Here is a 16,132-nt window from a genome sequence, read left to right on the forward strand (position 1 = left end):
TAGTCTTTTGTTTCAGCCTGGGATTTAGGTCTACCATAACAAAAAATGTAATTTGATAACGTTCTGGCTAGGTCAAATCAAGAGTAGGCTGTGATGGATTAGGGCTCCATATCATTTCATTCCAGCTCCCTTAAGCTTGAAATTTCAGAGTGCTTTCCTTTCTGTAGGAGTTCTGCCTGACTGGTTGAAGTGAGATTATTGATAGGTCTCATGTGTGCATTGATGTGGCTTGGGCTTTAATCAGCCTTATCGATCCAACCACACACGCAAACATTAGAGAGTGCATACTTTAATGGGCCATTTCAGAAAAGACCACAGAGATGTTATGAAATTATTTAATTATGTAAGAGATTGTTTAACTAAATGCATTGCCATAGGAGAGTTCAGAAAGTGCATTCATAAATGGCTGATTATAAAGCAAGTCCTCCAGTGGTTCCACTGATTTTATTCTATTTTATTTTATTCACAAAGTACAAGCTGTTGCTGGAAACATAATGTTTTTACTACTAGATTGTGTTTATAGCCCAGTGTCTTGGCTGTGTGAAGCATCTCACAAACCCTCATTAAAGTAGGCATGAAATTAAAATTCACCCTATCAATTTTCTAAATACAAGATATAGATCTTGTTTTGAACCATTCATCTGTGCAAATGTTTTTTTAAATTTTATTTAATGTTTTGACCTTCTTTTGATCTCTGGTGATGTATAGTGGGTACGGAAAGTATTCAGACCCCCTTAGATTTTTCACTCTTTGCAGGGGCTTCTCCATGCGTGACGTAGGTGGAAGTACTGACCCAGTTTTTACAAAGCACACATGTGAAGAAAGTCAAATGCCCATTACGAAAAAGTAAAACAACGATGTCGGACAATTTTGAAGTTGGAGGAGAAAATTAGATGGTGTTTTTCATCCTACCCTTCCATTTTGAAATGGAGAACACAGATTTGGCACATCCAACTTTTAATTTCATCAATGCATTGGCAGAGGGAGTCAATGGGGCTGTAGTCATTTGGCGATAAGGCTAGGTAAATCTGGATATCATCAGCATAGCTGTGATAGGCAATTTGGTTCTTGGATTATTTTACATGGATTATTTGATCTCCTTGCTACGTTTCTGGACATTGAGTGTGTTAATTACATTGCTGTCTTTGGGAGGGTCAGAGAGCTCTCAGAATGCATCAAAAATATCTTAATTTGTTTTCGAAAGATGAACGAAGGTTTTACGGGTTTGGAACGACATGAGGGTGAGTAATTAATGACTTAATTTTCATTTTTGGGTGAACTATCCCTTTAAGCCTTACCTCTGCAGGCCCTGATGTTTGAGTGCCACGCCACATCTCAAAATCCAATCAACAACCTCTGCATAGAACCAAGTCCCCGACCTTCATTTATTTTTCGATAATCTGTTACACTTGGATGTACATGACAACGCTAAAGAAAAGGTCTGTCGCTACTTCCTTTTTATCATGACTTTAAAGGATAAGTCCACTTCCAGAATAAAAATTTCCTGATAATTTACTCACCCCCATGTCATCCAAGATGTTCATGTCTTTCTTTCTTCAGTCGCAAAGAAATTAAGTTTTTTGAGGAAAACATTTCAGGATTTTTCTCCATATAGTGAACTTTAATGGCGGCCAGTGGGTTGAAGTTCCAAATTGTAGTTTCAATGCAGCTTCAAAGGGCTCTATCCCAGCCAAGGAATAAGGGGCTTACATAACAAAACAATCGGTCATTTAAAAAAAATTTATTTTCTAAATTTATTTAATAAAATAAAAAATCAAATCAGTGGAACCACTGGAGGACTTGCTTTGTAATCAGCCATTTTTGCGGCGCTTTCTGAGCTCTCCTCTACACGATCCCAGCCGAGGAATAAGGGCCTTATCTAGCGAAAAGATCGGTCATTTTCTGGAAAAAAAACAATATTTATACACTTTTTAACCACAAATGCTCGACTTGCTCTAGCTCTTCACAGATTACGTAATCCTGTTGGAAAGTTCATGCATAGTTAGTTCTTCATCTTTGAACTTGATCTCATTTTCTCCTCCAACTTTAAAATCATCCGGTATCGTTGTTTTGCCTTTTTTGTAAAGAGCATTTGACTTTTCTTGTGTGTTCGCTTTGTAAAAACTGGGTCGGTACTTCCACCTACGTCACGCGTGATCTTTCCAATATCATCTAATGAAGATGTGCTTCGAGCATTTGTAGTTAAAAAGTGTAAATATATATATATATATATATATATATATATATATATATATATATATATATATATATATATATGTAGATGTTACGTTAACTTCATTTACTATAAAATGTATTTTCCCTATAGAAATGTTTTTTATATATATATATATATTTTTTTTTTTAGAAAATGACCGATCGTTTCACTAGATAAGGCCCTTATTCCTCGGCTGGGATCGTGTAGAGCCCTTTGAAGCTGCATTGAAACTGCATTTTGGACCTTCAAATCGTTGGCCACCATTGAAGTCCACTATATTGAGAAAAATCCTGGAATGTTTTCCTCAAAAAACGTAATTTCTTTGAGACTGAAGAGAAAAAGACATGAACATCTTGGATGACATGGGGGTGAGTAAATGATCAGGAAATCTTTATTCTGGAAGTGGACTTATCCTTTAAATTTAGCTTAAGATGGAGATGACATTTCAAAAGTAGTCTATTTAAAACAACGCTGTAAAGAAGTTAAACATCAGTCAGGAAGACCCTCCTTCAAAATGAGTCAGAAAGTTGGGAATTTAGTTTTGAAACAGGACACTGTCTCCTGTAGTTATGGACCAAGCCGGCTTGCCATGATTTGTGTGGGCCGTGCTGCGATGCTGTGCTGGTTCAGGTTTCTTCCTCCACAGGCTCTGGCTCTCGGCTTATTGGCTGACCTTGATGAGCCAATGCAGAAGTGGCTGGTGCAGCAGAAATATACCCCCTCCTTCCCACTCCTGACATTGGCATTCATTCAGAACCAGGCCTGATGCTGTAAACAGCTAAAATAAACAAAGAGAGGATGCTAAATTAATCACAGTGAAACGCGCACACACAAGAGGCATTGCTCAGCGTCAGGTTTCAAACAAAGGAAGCTCCTGAAGAACGTAAATTTAATTACATAAATTTAAATAGCTTGGCCTTGCGTAATGGAAAAAAGAAGCTGTCTGATGTGTCTGAAAAGTGGACTAGATTTTAAACAAACATGTTTACCAAAATTTAAGAGTGGAAAACTGTACCTGTGCTCCTACTTCTCTATCTATCTCTCTATCTCCCTCTTTAACGTTTATAAAGTTGTCCCAGACAGTATTGGCACAACTCTAACCAATAAGTCTAAATTTATTTATTTATTTTTTTGACATCATATCTAACTTAGACTTAATGTTCTCATATATCTGTGTCACAAATCCTGTCCGTGACCTTCTGTCCGCTTGCCACCAGAGGTCACCCTCCCATTATATTGACTCTCACATTACAAAGACTGTCACGTCACTCCGGACTACATTTCCCATGTTCCATTTTACTGATTACATTTTCACCTGCAGCCAATTACACACACTATAAAATCAGTCTCGAACCACCATTCAACGCTGATTATTGTAAGCACATATCGCTACCCTAGCCGATAGCTACTTTAAGGAGCCTGCTCTTGTTTGCTTAGTCATAGTCTTGCCTTGCCTGTTTTCCCGTGTTTGGACTATAGCCTGTTCTCTAGTTTAGCCTGTTCTCTGCCTGCCCTGTTCGATATCGGCTGTCTTGGAGTACCCCTCTCGTCTCGCCCTGTTCGAATACCGTTTACCCCTCGCCTGGACCATCGCCTGTGTTTCGGATTAACCCTTTGGGTTACCCTGTTTGGACATTGTTCACCAGAGATCTACCATGCCCGTTCACTGGATTACTCTTGTGTCTTGCCCTCAATATACTTGTTTGCCATTGTCTGACCCTCACCTGTTTTGACCACGTCTTTAACTCTTTCCCCCCCGTTGACGAGTTATCTCGTCTTTTAGAAGACAACGCTTCCCTGCCAAAGATGAGTTTTTACGGCTTTTCGTGTTTTCACTGTTATACACTAGGGGGCGCTTTTACACATCTTCTGAATGAGTACAAAACCTCCCGAACAAAAACACACGTGAACAGGACGGAGAAACGAGCGATCTCTTATGTAAACCGATGCATATGAAAAATAATGCGATCATCAGCAATGGCAGCATTGAATAAATAAATGAATTTATAAATGCATTTATAAATGAAAACTGCATAATGTTACTGAGTAAAATGTTGATCCAGGAAGTGGTATATGTCTGTGCAAGCTTTGGAGGTGTTGATAGAAGTGATTTACTAGATTTATGCTTTGATAATCGTACTGAATATTACCCAGATGTAGTTTTTGATAAAAATGAGATTTTCTCACCTTTTTGCTCAAGATTATGCATTTTTATGAAACCTACCTATATTCAAGTGTTGATAAAAATCTGATCTTTATTTTGGTGTATTGCATATTCAAATATTCATACAGCAAAATATTCTGGAGGCCATAAAATTTTTGTGAAAATCATCAAAATCGCTGGCGATGGCTGGCAACTTTTTTCAAAAATGTTGGCAGGGAAAGAGTTAAAAGGGGTCATATGATGTTGCTAAAAAGAACATTATTGTTGCTCCTCTATGCTCCGCCTTTCTGAAACGCGTCGATTTTTACAAAGCTCATCTGTCTGAAAAGCGAGGTGTGCTCTGATTGGCCAGCTATCCAGTGCATTGTGATTGGCCGAATGCCTCAAGCGTGTAACAGAAATGTTACGCCCCTTACCATACTGTGCAGGCGTGTCCCGCGTAACGACACAAAACCAATAAAATACATTACAAACAAGGGATTTGTTGCATACAGTGGATACATAATTACTGATTATAATGACTTATACTGTCTTTTTACACGTTGCGTTGCGTATCGCGCAGCGTAAACATAAAACCATGTTGTGATCGGAGAAACGACAAACAACAAGCGCTACTCTACACTGCTCAAAACTCGCATTTGAATCATCAGTGTCAAATTCTTTTAATATGAAAACTTACTTACAGTCTGTGAGTCAGAAGCGCCAGACTGTCCTTGCAAAGTTGGAACTGCCCCACTTTATAGAAACCGCTTTTGTGTGTAACTGGCATTGTAGGCTACTTTCCCAGGTTCAGGAAACAATTCAGGAATATTTGGGTTGAAGTGTTCTGGAACAGTCTTGTAAATACAACTTAACCACTGGTTTCTAGTTGTGTCCTCTTTTGGAAGGCCAAACAAAGTTGTTTCGCTTTCACACCGAAACACACAGCGTCTTCACGACATGGCAGCAGCGGCAGCAACAATACTACAGCGAGAATCAAAGTCACGCCTTCTTTCTTTGTGTAAACATTTTGGCATTGTTATGCAAATCTTCCCACACAGTAATATAGACATGTGGGGGTGTGTTTAAACGAGGCGTTTTAGGAGGGCGTGGTTCGAGTCTTAACTTTTATAAAGAATATCTCTTTGGGTTTGAGACTTTAGTCTTTGTAACTTTAGGGATCTTATCTATTCACGAACAGCTTGTAACACTCCAAAGAGAAAGGAAAACTTGAAATCGCATCATATGACCCCTTTAAATAAAGCTTTGCAAATGGATCCGCTCGCTTCACTTCTCTGTCACTCCGTAACAATCTGCTACATATTAATATAATTTAGAAACCTGTCTCTTATCCTTCAGCTGTTTCAAATAATATCAAGTACAAAGTGTGCTGTTTTTAAGTTTATTTATTTATTTTTAAAAGGTTTGCAATTTTGTGCAGTAATTTATTGAAATAATTCAATTTACTTGAAATGAAAAGCTTGTGTGAGAATCTGTTGATGATCCCAGTCAGGGGCGTCATGCACTGATGATATTTGAGGGGGCACGAGTGGGGGGGGGGGGTTGGGGCTCGTCATGTGAGAATCTGTTGATGATCCCAGTCAGGGGCGTCATGCACTGATGATATTTGAGGGGGCACGAGTGGGGGGGGGGAGTTGGGGCTCGTCATGCTTGTCATGTGACACAGCAGCCATATACACGCTGTATAACTGATATAGGCTTATGTTTTATTTTATTTTTTCCTTTTTATTCGAAATATTTCCAAACGTGTTAACTAGGCTATATCAGAAAATATCTTGATTCTCAAACAAATGCATTTTGCACCAGATTGTTATTTGATCTATAGCTAATGGGTGATGGGCAAAGTAGAGTAATAGTGTAATCTATTAACTACACATAAAGACTCGACTTTTTACTTAGGCCTAAGTACCAGATATGGGTGTCATACTATAAAATATTTTTAATACGACTGACTTTGTATTTAATGTGAATTTAATAACAAAAGTGTAAGTTACTAACATTTTCATTTTACAGAGAGCAAAGAACATTTACATCATTAAAGAACATTTTCACTTCAGACTAGCCAGAGTTCAGGCACTCTCAAAACTCCCATTTAAATCACTGAAGCTGTTTACACTGTGAAATGAATATCTTACTTACATTAACGCACATCTGCACTTTGTTGTTTACAGTCAGCGAGCAAGTGAACAAAACACTGCGTTTCAGCGATGACTCATCTGAACGTCTCTGATTGGCCATTGCATTCATAAGCTCAACAGAATCGTGTGTGAGATTGGCTATAACTGTCAAACTGTTGAGATTTTGTATTATTTATATACTTTATTTTATTTTGATTTTTTTGCCTTCAGCTACAGTGTCCTGATGCCATGGCAACAATTGCACCCTTAAAACTGCACCCAAGAGTCTCTTTTCAATAGCACATTAGTAGAACCATCTCTCCATTTAGTTTTCAGACCATCATTTATCCAATGATTGACATTGACGAAGTGTGCACATGCTTGAATTCTAATGGACTCACATCTAAGCACGTACACACCACACACACAGTAGACATTTGCAACTGACGTAATCACAGTGCATTGTCCTATATTTATGTAGATTTCTGTATCCAATCTACTCATTTTGAATAAGGAAAATGAGCTTTCCAGAGAGAATTTCCACTGGACGAGTTGAAAATCCATTCACCTCATCACCATGGAAACACTGTCAGATTCTGATGACCCCCTTGTTAAGGAGAAGGCGCTATTCCAGCCTGTATACGCTGAAGAATGTGTTAGTGCACACCGCTTTCTTTTGTTTATACATGTACTGTAATATCTTAACAACTTCATTTTATGACTTTATTCTCAGAAAATTCACACTGGTTGATTATTTAAAAAAACTTAAATATTATAAAATAAAAATAATTTATATAAAAGATATGATTTTGTATAATAGTTTAATCATAAAATTGTATTATATTTTAAGAACAATTACTGATTTTTATTGTTCACCTTCCCTGTGTCTATCCATCTGTCCAGTTGGTAGTGGCAGTTTAATTTAGCGTTTTAGGGTGTGGGTGCAGAAAGTTCAGTTGCTCATATGTTTGAGTTTCTTCCAGACCTGTACGACTCCAGGAGCCGTCAGCACATTTCTTAGTGTGGGGCACTAATGACTAAAGAGAAGAGGTGACAGGAGAGATGATGAAAGAGCGAGTGAATGAGAGATGTAGGAGGCAGGTGACAGAGGCAGAGTGGGACTGCTGCGGCCTCATGCCTCACTGCCCTTCTGTCTCTGCCCGCTATGAAATGCCACAGCACTCTGCCCTTCCTGTCTGGCACTTCCCCCTCACCTGCTTCAGCTGTCCTCTGCCTTTTTCCCTGCCCTCTGGACAACTGTCATAAATCACTTCTCCAGTCCTGGCTCATGGCTCGACTTGTACTGAGCTCTTAGCCCAAGACCTCAACCCCTGTTTACTTCTTTTAGCCCTGGGTGACAGCGAGTCCCTCCTGCATACATGAGGCCAGTGTTTGAATTATACCAAAGTGTCCAGAGGGGCCCAGAAAGAAATAGGTCTTAGAAAGCATTTCCTGGAATTCTGAAAAACAGGACTGGAACGTCAATATTGCAAGTAAAAACAAATTATATTTCAAGGGATGTTTAGAATCTGGTCTTCACGTTCTACTGTAGTCAACTGCTGTTAGAATTATTATATTCTTTGAATTTTGGCAGTTATCATATTTCAACTTTACATGCATACATGCATGCATGCATTATTTATGTGTATATATATATATATATATATATATATATAAATTAGAATATCGTGAAAAAGTTTTCTATTTCTTATATATCGTGAAACTTTTATATATTCTAGATTCATTACCTGTAAAGTAAAACATTTAAAAAAAAAATTTTGTTTTAATTTTGATGATTAGAGCTTACAGCTCGTGAAAGTCAAAAATCCATTATCTCAAAATATTAGAATATTTCCTAAGATCAATCACAAAAAGGATTTGCAAAGCAGAAAAGTTCAAGTTCTATAAAGTATGTTCATTTTTGCACTCAATACTTGGTCGGGACTCCTTTAGCACAAACTCCAGCATCAGTGAGGTGTGGCATGGAAGCGATCAGCCTGTGGCACTGCTGAGGCACTATTGAGCCTTCAGCTCGTCTGTATTGCTGGATCCACTGTTTCTCATCTTTCTCTTGAAAATATCCCATAGATTCCATTTGGGGTTCAGGTCAGGCATGTTGGCTGGCCAATCAAGCACAGTAATATCATGGTCAGCAAACCACTTGGAAGTGGTTTTGGCATTGTGGGCAGGTGCTAAAGTCCTGCTGGAAAAGGAAATCAGCATCTCCATAAAGCTTGTCAGCAGATGGAAGCATAAAGTGCTCCAAAATCTCCTGGTAGACGGCTGCATTGACTTTGGACTTGATAAAACACAGTGGACCAACACCAGCAGACATCACGGCATGCACCCCAAATCATCACTTACTTTCGGAAACTTCACCCTGGACTTCAAGCTTGGATTCTGTGCCTCTCCAGTATTCTTCCAGACTCCAGACCTTGATTTCCAAATGAAATGCAAAATTTACTTTCATCTGAAAAGAGGACTTTGGACCACTGAGCAACAGTCCAGTTCTTTTTCTGCTTAGCCCAGGTAAGATGCTTCTGACGTTGTTTCTGTTTCAGAAGTGGCTTGGTAGCCCTTTTCCTCCTGAAGATGTCTGAGTGCGGTGACTCTTGATGCACTGTCTCCAGCTTCAGTCCACTCCTTATGAAGCTCTCCCAAGTGTTTGAATCGGCTTTGCTTGACAGCATTCTCAAGCTTGCAGTCATCCCTGCTGCTTGTGCACCTTTTCCTACCCAATTTCTTCCTTCCAGTCAACTTTGCATTTAATATGCTTTGATACAGCACTCTGTGAACAGCCAGGCCTTTCAGTAATGACCTTCTGTGACTTACCTTCTTTGTGGAGGGTGTCAATGATTGTCTTCTGGACCATTGCCAAGTCAGCCGTCTTTCCCATTATTGTGGTTTCAAAGAACAAGAGATACCAGGAATTTATACTGTAGGAATGATTTAATGAAACTCAAATGTAAATATTCTAATATTTTGAGATACTGGATTTTTGACTTTAATGAGATGTGAGCTCTAATCATCAAACTTAAAAAAAAATAAAATAAAAAAACTTTTGACATTTTTTATTTTACATGTAATGAATATAGAATATATGAAAGTTTCACTTACCCAAAAACATTTGTTTTGAAATCTTTTTCACGATATAATTTTTTTTTTAGATGCACCTGTGTGTGTATATATATATATATTTAATAAATTAATACTTTAATTTAGTAAGGATGCATTAAATTGATCAAAATTTACAAGGTAATTATTGAATTCTTTTGAACTTCTTTACAACAGTTCCTGAAAAATAAATGTATCATGGCTTTTACAAAAAATAATAAGCAGGACAACTATTTTTTAACATTGATGTTAAAAGCATTAATGATTGAATGTTTTTAAACCATTGATGAAATGTTTCTTAAGGAACAAATCAACAAATTAGAATTATTTTGGAAGGATCATGTGACACTGAAGATGGCTGTTGACAAATTCAGCTTTGACAAAGGAATAAATTCCATCTCAAATGAGATATATTAAAACAGAAAACCATTTAAATTTTAATAACTTTTCAGAATAGTACAGTTTATACTGTATTTTTAAACAAATAAATGAAGCCTTGGTGAACATAACAGAATTCATAAGAACACGAAAATCTGTTGTAAACATACAAATGTTTGACAAGAGAAAAATACTGGATGTGTTTGTTCTTATTTATTTGAAGTTGGGAAGAAAAACAAATTTCTGCATAATTGTTTCTTGGTTCTCTTTTTTGTTTCTAAAAATATCCAAATCTGTATGTTTTTTTAATTATTATTTTCCCTCTCTGAAATGAATTGGTAACAATGAGAACATGGATTTGTTTTCCCTTGTACCAAACCACACCCTCAGTATGTGATGTGATGTATATGAGCAGACAGCACTGCAAATATCAATTTCAATTGTAGTTAACACTTTCTAATATTTCTTTGCAGTAATCAGTCTCAGTGTGTGTCCACTTCCTGCTCTAACAGCAGTGACCAGCAGTGATCCATTGACCCCCTTAACCTGCTTTTAGAGTCGACTAGAAGGGCTATGACAGGAACTAGAGGGTCTCGACCTCATCTAACCTCTCCGTAATCCGAACACTTCCTGATGCCTCTGGAGGTATCGGCTCATGCGTGGGAAACTGTAGCGTCAGAGATTAACCGAGGCGAAAGGAGGAAAAAGAATAGGAAGTGGTGTATTCCAATGGAAGCTCGTTTACATGCATTTTAGATTACTTTGTGCATATTTCATATTACAAGTGTGCCAGCTGTCAAAATGGCGTGCTCATTTTCTGGCATGTAGTAAAGCTAAAGTCTTTGTGGAAGGATTCCCATGCTTAAGTATAGATTTTTTTAGTATTAAATGTCCCAGTCCACAGTTTTCATGCCACAAGGGAGCGGGTGATGGTGTTGACCGGGCGTCATTTTGTCATGCCGATTATGAGTGGGTTGCTATGTGAGGGTTGAGTTACAGTGGTCCTTTACAACTAGCAGATGGTGGATGGCACAGTCTGTCTCTATTGCCTGACTTCACAAGAATCTGCTTAATAAGGGCATCTGTTTGTTTATTTGTTTGATTTTCTCTCCCTATGTAGCAGCATTCATCTTCTCATTAGTCTCTGTGCGCGCTCATATTATTGGCTGTCTCTGTTAGATTTCCATCCGTGATTGAATGGAAGGGGCTGCAGTCCAAGGCTTCAGAATTAATCTCGGCACGGTGGGTCATGTGATTAATTGTGTCCGCGGGCCAGTTGAGGGTGTAACTTATGGGCGAGGATAATCAACACGTTCAAATGCGCTGTGTCCCCGGGGGAAATCTCCATCTTAAAACCATCCGGTGCTCCTCAAAGCAGGGACAAACTACGACAAGTAGTTTTTAAATGCCAGCTTTAATCAATGTGTGTCCTCTGCTCAGCATGCCAGTCGCCGTCTTCTCAGTTAAGCACCTCACTGTCACCTGTGACTGAAAGGTGTGAGGTTTTAATAGGAAAACCTGCTGTGGCTGTCTGCTGTTGTGCAAGTGTGAGTGTACCAACCACCTCTCCTGACCTTGGGCTACTTCTGCTGCCCAGACTCCTGCTTGCTGGTGAGAGACCGTCCTGAAACACATTAAAACACTTTTAATGTGATGAGTAAATGAGATAAAAATGAGACCACAAAAATGTGGTATGCTGGATGAGACGATGTCACTTAGATTGTTTGACCTTTTCTTAAATGACATTATAAAGTATAAGTAGTTCTTTAGAGAGTCCTGCACAATTTTAGCAAAGATGATAATTGGCTGGGACACAAGTGTCAGCTCTGTGCTCGAATTTATTAAACATATATAAATTATGTATTGCAAAAAGGCCAGTGCAACATGAATTATGCAGTGTTTATCATTGTAATTAGAACGGATTAGACAGACTGAACTGATTATGATGAGCATAACATGCATTTTCAGAACTTCGTTTCTAAATTTAGTAAATGAAACGTGTCCTACGATGTGTGCGTTCTGTGTGACTTTAGATGTGTAAATATGAATAGAGTGTTTGTTTAAATGCATACTGTTTTACTTATCTGCATAGCTCATGAGTAGAATAGGACAGCTATTATCCAGGTCTTCATTTTAAAGCCTTGATTTGAAGTGTCTCAAGGACCTGTCGGGAAACGAGTATTGACGGAATAAAAGAGACAAAGTCTATTTTCTTTCTTTTATTAGAGACCTCAGGGCATGCACGTTACTGACACGCCACTTTCTTTCTGACCTTCATGCTCTCTGACCAGGGTGAACATTCTAACAAGAGAAACTTGCCTTTTGGTCATGTGATTCCTACATGCCTTTAAAGCACTTGTATTTGTTTTGTTTCTGCTGTCACATGTCATCAAAGACATTAAAGGGGTCATATGATGTTGCTAAAAAGAACATTATTTTGTGTATTTTGTGTAATGAAATGTGTTTATGCGGTTTAAGGTTAAAAAACACATTATTTTCCACATACTGTACATTATTGTTTCTCCTTTATCCCCCGCCTTTCTGAAACGTGTCGATTTATACAAAGCTCATCATTCTAAAAAAGCGAGGTGTGCTCTGATTGGCCAGCTATCCAGTGCGTTGTGATTGGCCGAATACCTCAAGCATGTGACAGAAATGTTACACCCCTTACCATACTGTGATCCCGTCTCACAGCAGGACAAGACTCAGGCCAGCTGCTCTGCTCGTGCACATCCCATCATATCGTGTCAGAGGGAGTGTCAGGCATGTTTATAAACTGAATAATTTAAGTAATTTGTGGATTAGTGCGTACTGTAGACGTGAACCGTTTCAAACGATTCAGTTCGATTTGGTGAACTGGTTCGACCGGTTCACTAAGAAGATCCGGTTAGATAGAACGATTCGTAGTTTTGAACTACCAGACAAAGTAGTTTTGCTTTCACAACGAAACACACAGCGTCTCCACAGCATGGCAGCGGCGGCAACAGCGAGAATAAAAGTTACGCCTTCTTTCTTTGCATGAACATTTGGGCCGGGTTATGCAAATCTTCCCACATTGTGATGTAGATATGTGGGGACATGTTAGAACGAGACGTTTTAGGTAGGCGTGGTTGACTCTGAACTTTTATAAAGAATATCTCTTTGGATTTGAGACTTTAGCACCAAGAGCTTGTAACACTCCAAAGAGAAAGAGAAAATTTAAATAGCATCATATAACCCCTTTAAATTTATATTCTGTGCCGTTATCCTCTTACTTCCCACTATCCTTTTATATCCTTTTTTATTGTAAAATATAAAATTATTATATACCTCTCTCTGTATTATTATTATTATGATATGTGTGATATTTTGAATTAACTGAAAATTTAGTTAATTTTAGTAATTTTTTCAAGCTTTGACAAGCTTGTCGTTTTATTTAGCTTTAATTCATTTTTATTTTAGTTTTAGCAGTTTTGGTATTTTTTTTGTGTGTAAATTATTTAATTTGCCATGGCAACATTTCTAATTTTCATTTAAAGGGCTAGTTCACCCAGTAATGAAAATTACCCCATGATTTACTCATCCTCAAGCCATCCTAGGTGTATATGACTTTCTTCTTTCAGACAAATACAATCGAAGGTATATTAAATAATGTCTTGGTTCTTTCAAGGTTTATAGTGGCAGAGAATGGCTGTCTATATTCAGCAGTCCAAAAGAAGTCCAATAAAGTGCTCCACATGGCTCCCGGGAGTTTATAAAGGCCTCCTGAAGCGATTCAAGGCATTTTTGTAAGAAAAATATCCATATTTTTTCCAAAACTTTATAAACTGTAATCTCTAGCTTCCACTGACTGTCGTACGCACGTTCACGAGAGAGTGGCGTTCCAGCGGATGACGTAGGACGTAGCGTAATCTCCAGTGAGAATATGCTAGTCTCATGAGAAGTTTTGTTTACAGCATAGGAAAACTAGTCTCCTCTTGGCTTATTGAAATCCTCTGAAATTGTTCTTTACAAATCCTTGTTTTGTACTTCTAATACGTGACCAGTGTTTTGTTTTGCTCTCTCCTCTGTGCTTCTGTATTTATCACTTCTCACCGGTGCTTACACTACGCCGACGTCCTACGTCATCCGCCTGGAACGGCGTTCTATTGTGAATGCACGTATGACATTTAGCAGAAGTTAGAGATTACGGTTTATAAAGTTTTAAATATGGATATTTTTCTTACAAAAATGCATCAATTCACTACGTTTTAGGCTATCCCTTTAAGTTAGAGAGAGGGAGAGAAAGAGAGAGAGATTATTCCTGATAAATAACTTATTTCCTTTAAAATATGTATCTGATGTACTTAACACCTCTTTCAGTATGACTCATACAGTATTGTAGTTGCTATATTTAGTATGACTTGATATGATTCATTAGTGAGGCTCAGTTCAATAGCTTAGATGCACATAATTGCTAGGGAAAAGTGCTCTTATTACTTTCAGCTCTATTAGAAAATAAATGTGTTGAGAGTTGAGACAAAGTTATTAGTGCGCTTATTTTTTTAAAATATAAAAGTACTGCATAAAATCCCATCAAATAGCGATACTCTCAGGCTCCACATAATCTCAGTGATATTTCCGTGTGTGTCCTGGTGTTTGACCTCACTGAAGTGCATCTCTCTTAGTCATGCTTAACCTAAAAAGGTTAATGGGCTCTCCTGTGGGACCGAGGCGCTGGTGCGCTCTCAAACCACTGCCTGGTCGCATTTCATTTTACTCCGTATAGCTTGTGGTTAGGTATTTCCTGCAATATTATAACGCATAGAAGATCAATTACTGACTTTTTGTGAGTCACAAAATTTCTTTTGTTGTTTGACAGCACAACAAATAGTTGTTCCGCACACCCAAGAGGTCCATTATAATAATCAATTAATCTCTCTCTACACAATTACAATGGACTCGCTAATCACTCAATTCCATTTCTTAATCGCAAGTGTAGAACCCCCTCTCCCAATCCCCCATTTCATTTAGTGCTTCAGAGGCCTAAAGGTTAAGGACCTCTTTCAGGCCCATGTGGGCAGGACCCAGGAAGAAATAACGGTTACTGAAATTGCTATCCAACACAAAGCACTCAAATGCAGGTACAAGTAAAAAGTGTCTGTTGAATGGCAAAAATAGGGCTTAATTAGGAAATCAAAGTCACTTACTATTGATCCTATTGTATGTCCTGGTTACCTGAAAGCATATGACTAATAACGTTCTTTTGTCTAATGGCAAATTGCCCTTTCTAATTAAGCCAGTGCTTTAACTTGGTTAAGGCAGCCAATGGTCAGGCTAACAACGGCTGCCCTTTAGACCTCTGCGGTATCAGATGAGGGTTACTTAAGCAGATTGAGACCGAAAGAACGTCAGCAGGTAGCCATTGTTATGGCTCTTGTTTAGGTTTGTTGCTTGGGACAGAATGATGCTTTACATGGATTAAAATAGCACTGTTGCATCCCTATGCGTTTGGTTGCAAAACTTAATCTGTGTATCCAGTTCATTTACTTATGGTTATGTGCATGTGTTGGGGATTAAAAAATTAATTGTGCCTTCTCGCCGCTTCTTCACATCTCCCTCGCTCCTATTCCTGCATGTCTCCCATCCCCCTCTGCCATTAGTAAACACCGGTCACAGAGCTCAAATCACAGAATGCTCAATTTTGATCTGATTTGCATTGAGATGTTTTTGTGAGCTGGATGAACCGAGTTGTTTTGTAAATCATCTGACATTATGTTTAGATACTCTGAAATCTATTTCCGTGCCATCTGAGAGACGCTCTCGCTGTCTGTCTCTCTCGCTCTTTGCTTCTCACCCCCACTCTTGCTCTTCCCGAGCATGTGCACGTCTCTCCCTCTCTCTCTCTTTCTCCCTCCCTCTCCCTTGTCTCTCTCTTTTTTCCGCGTATATACATGCACACTTTTCCTCTCTCCTACCTCACACACACCGCTGTCACTTGCCGCTGGCTTCTGTCAGAGTTTCTCTCTGATTGTTTTCAGAACAGAAAGTGCTTCCCGAGGAGCGCGCAGAAACAATGTGCTGCTCCTGACCAACACTGAATGGATTAGCTGGCTATTCAGAGCACTAATGAGATTACAGAGTCACAACAGACATGGGTCCTAGCGGCATGGTACCTTTTGTCGC

Source organism: Sinocyclocheilus grahami, unplaced genomic scaffold (assembly GCF_001515645.1).
Source record: "Sinocyclocheilus grahami isolate Dianchi unplaced genomic scaffold, SAMN03320097.WGS_v1.1 scaffold76.1, whole genome shotgun sequence".
In the NCBI taxonomy this organism is placed as follows: Eukaryota; Metazoa; Chordata; class Actinopteri; order Cypriniformes; family Cyprinidae; genus Sinocyclocheilus; species Sinocyclocheilus grahami.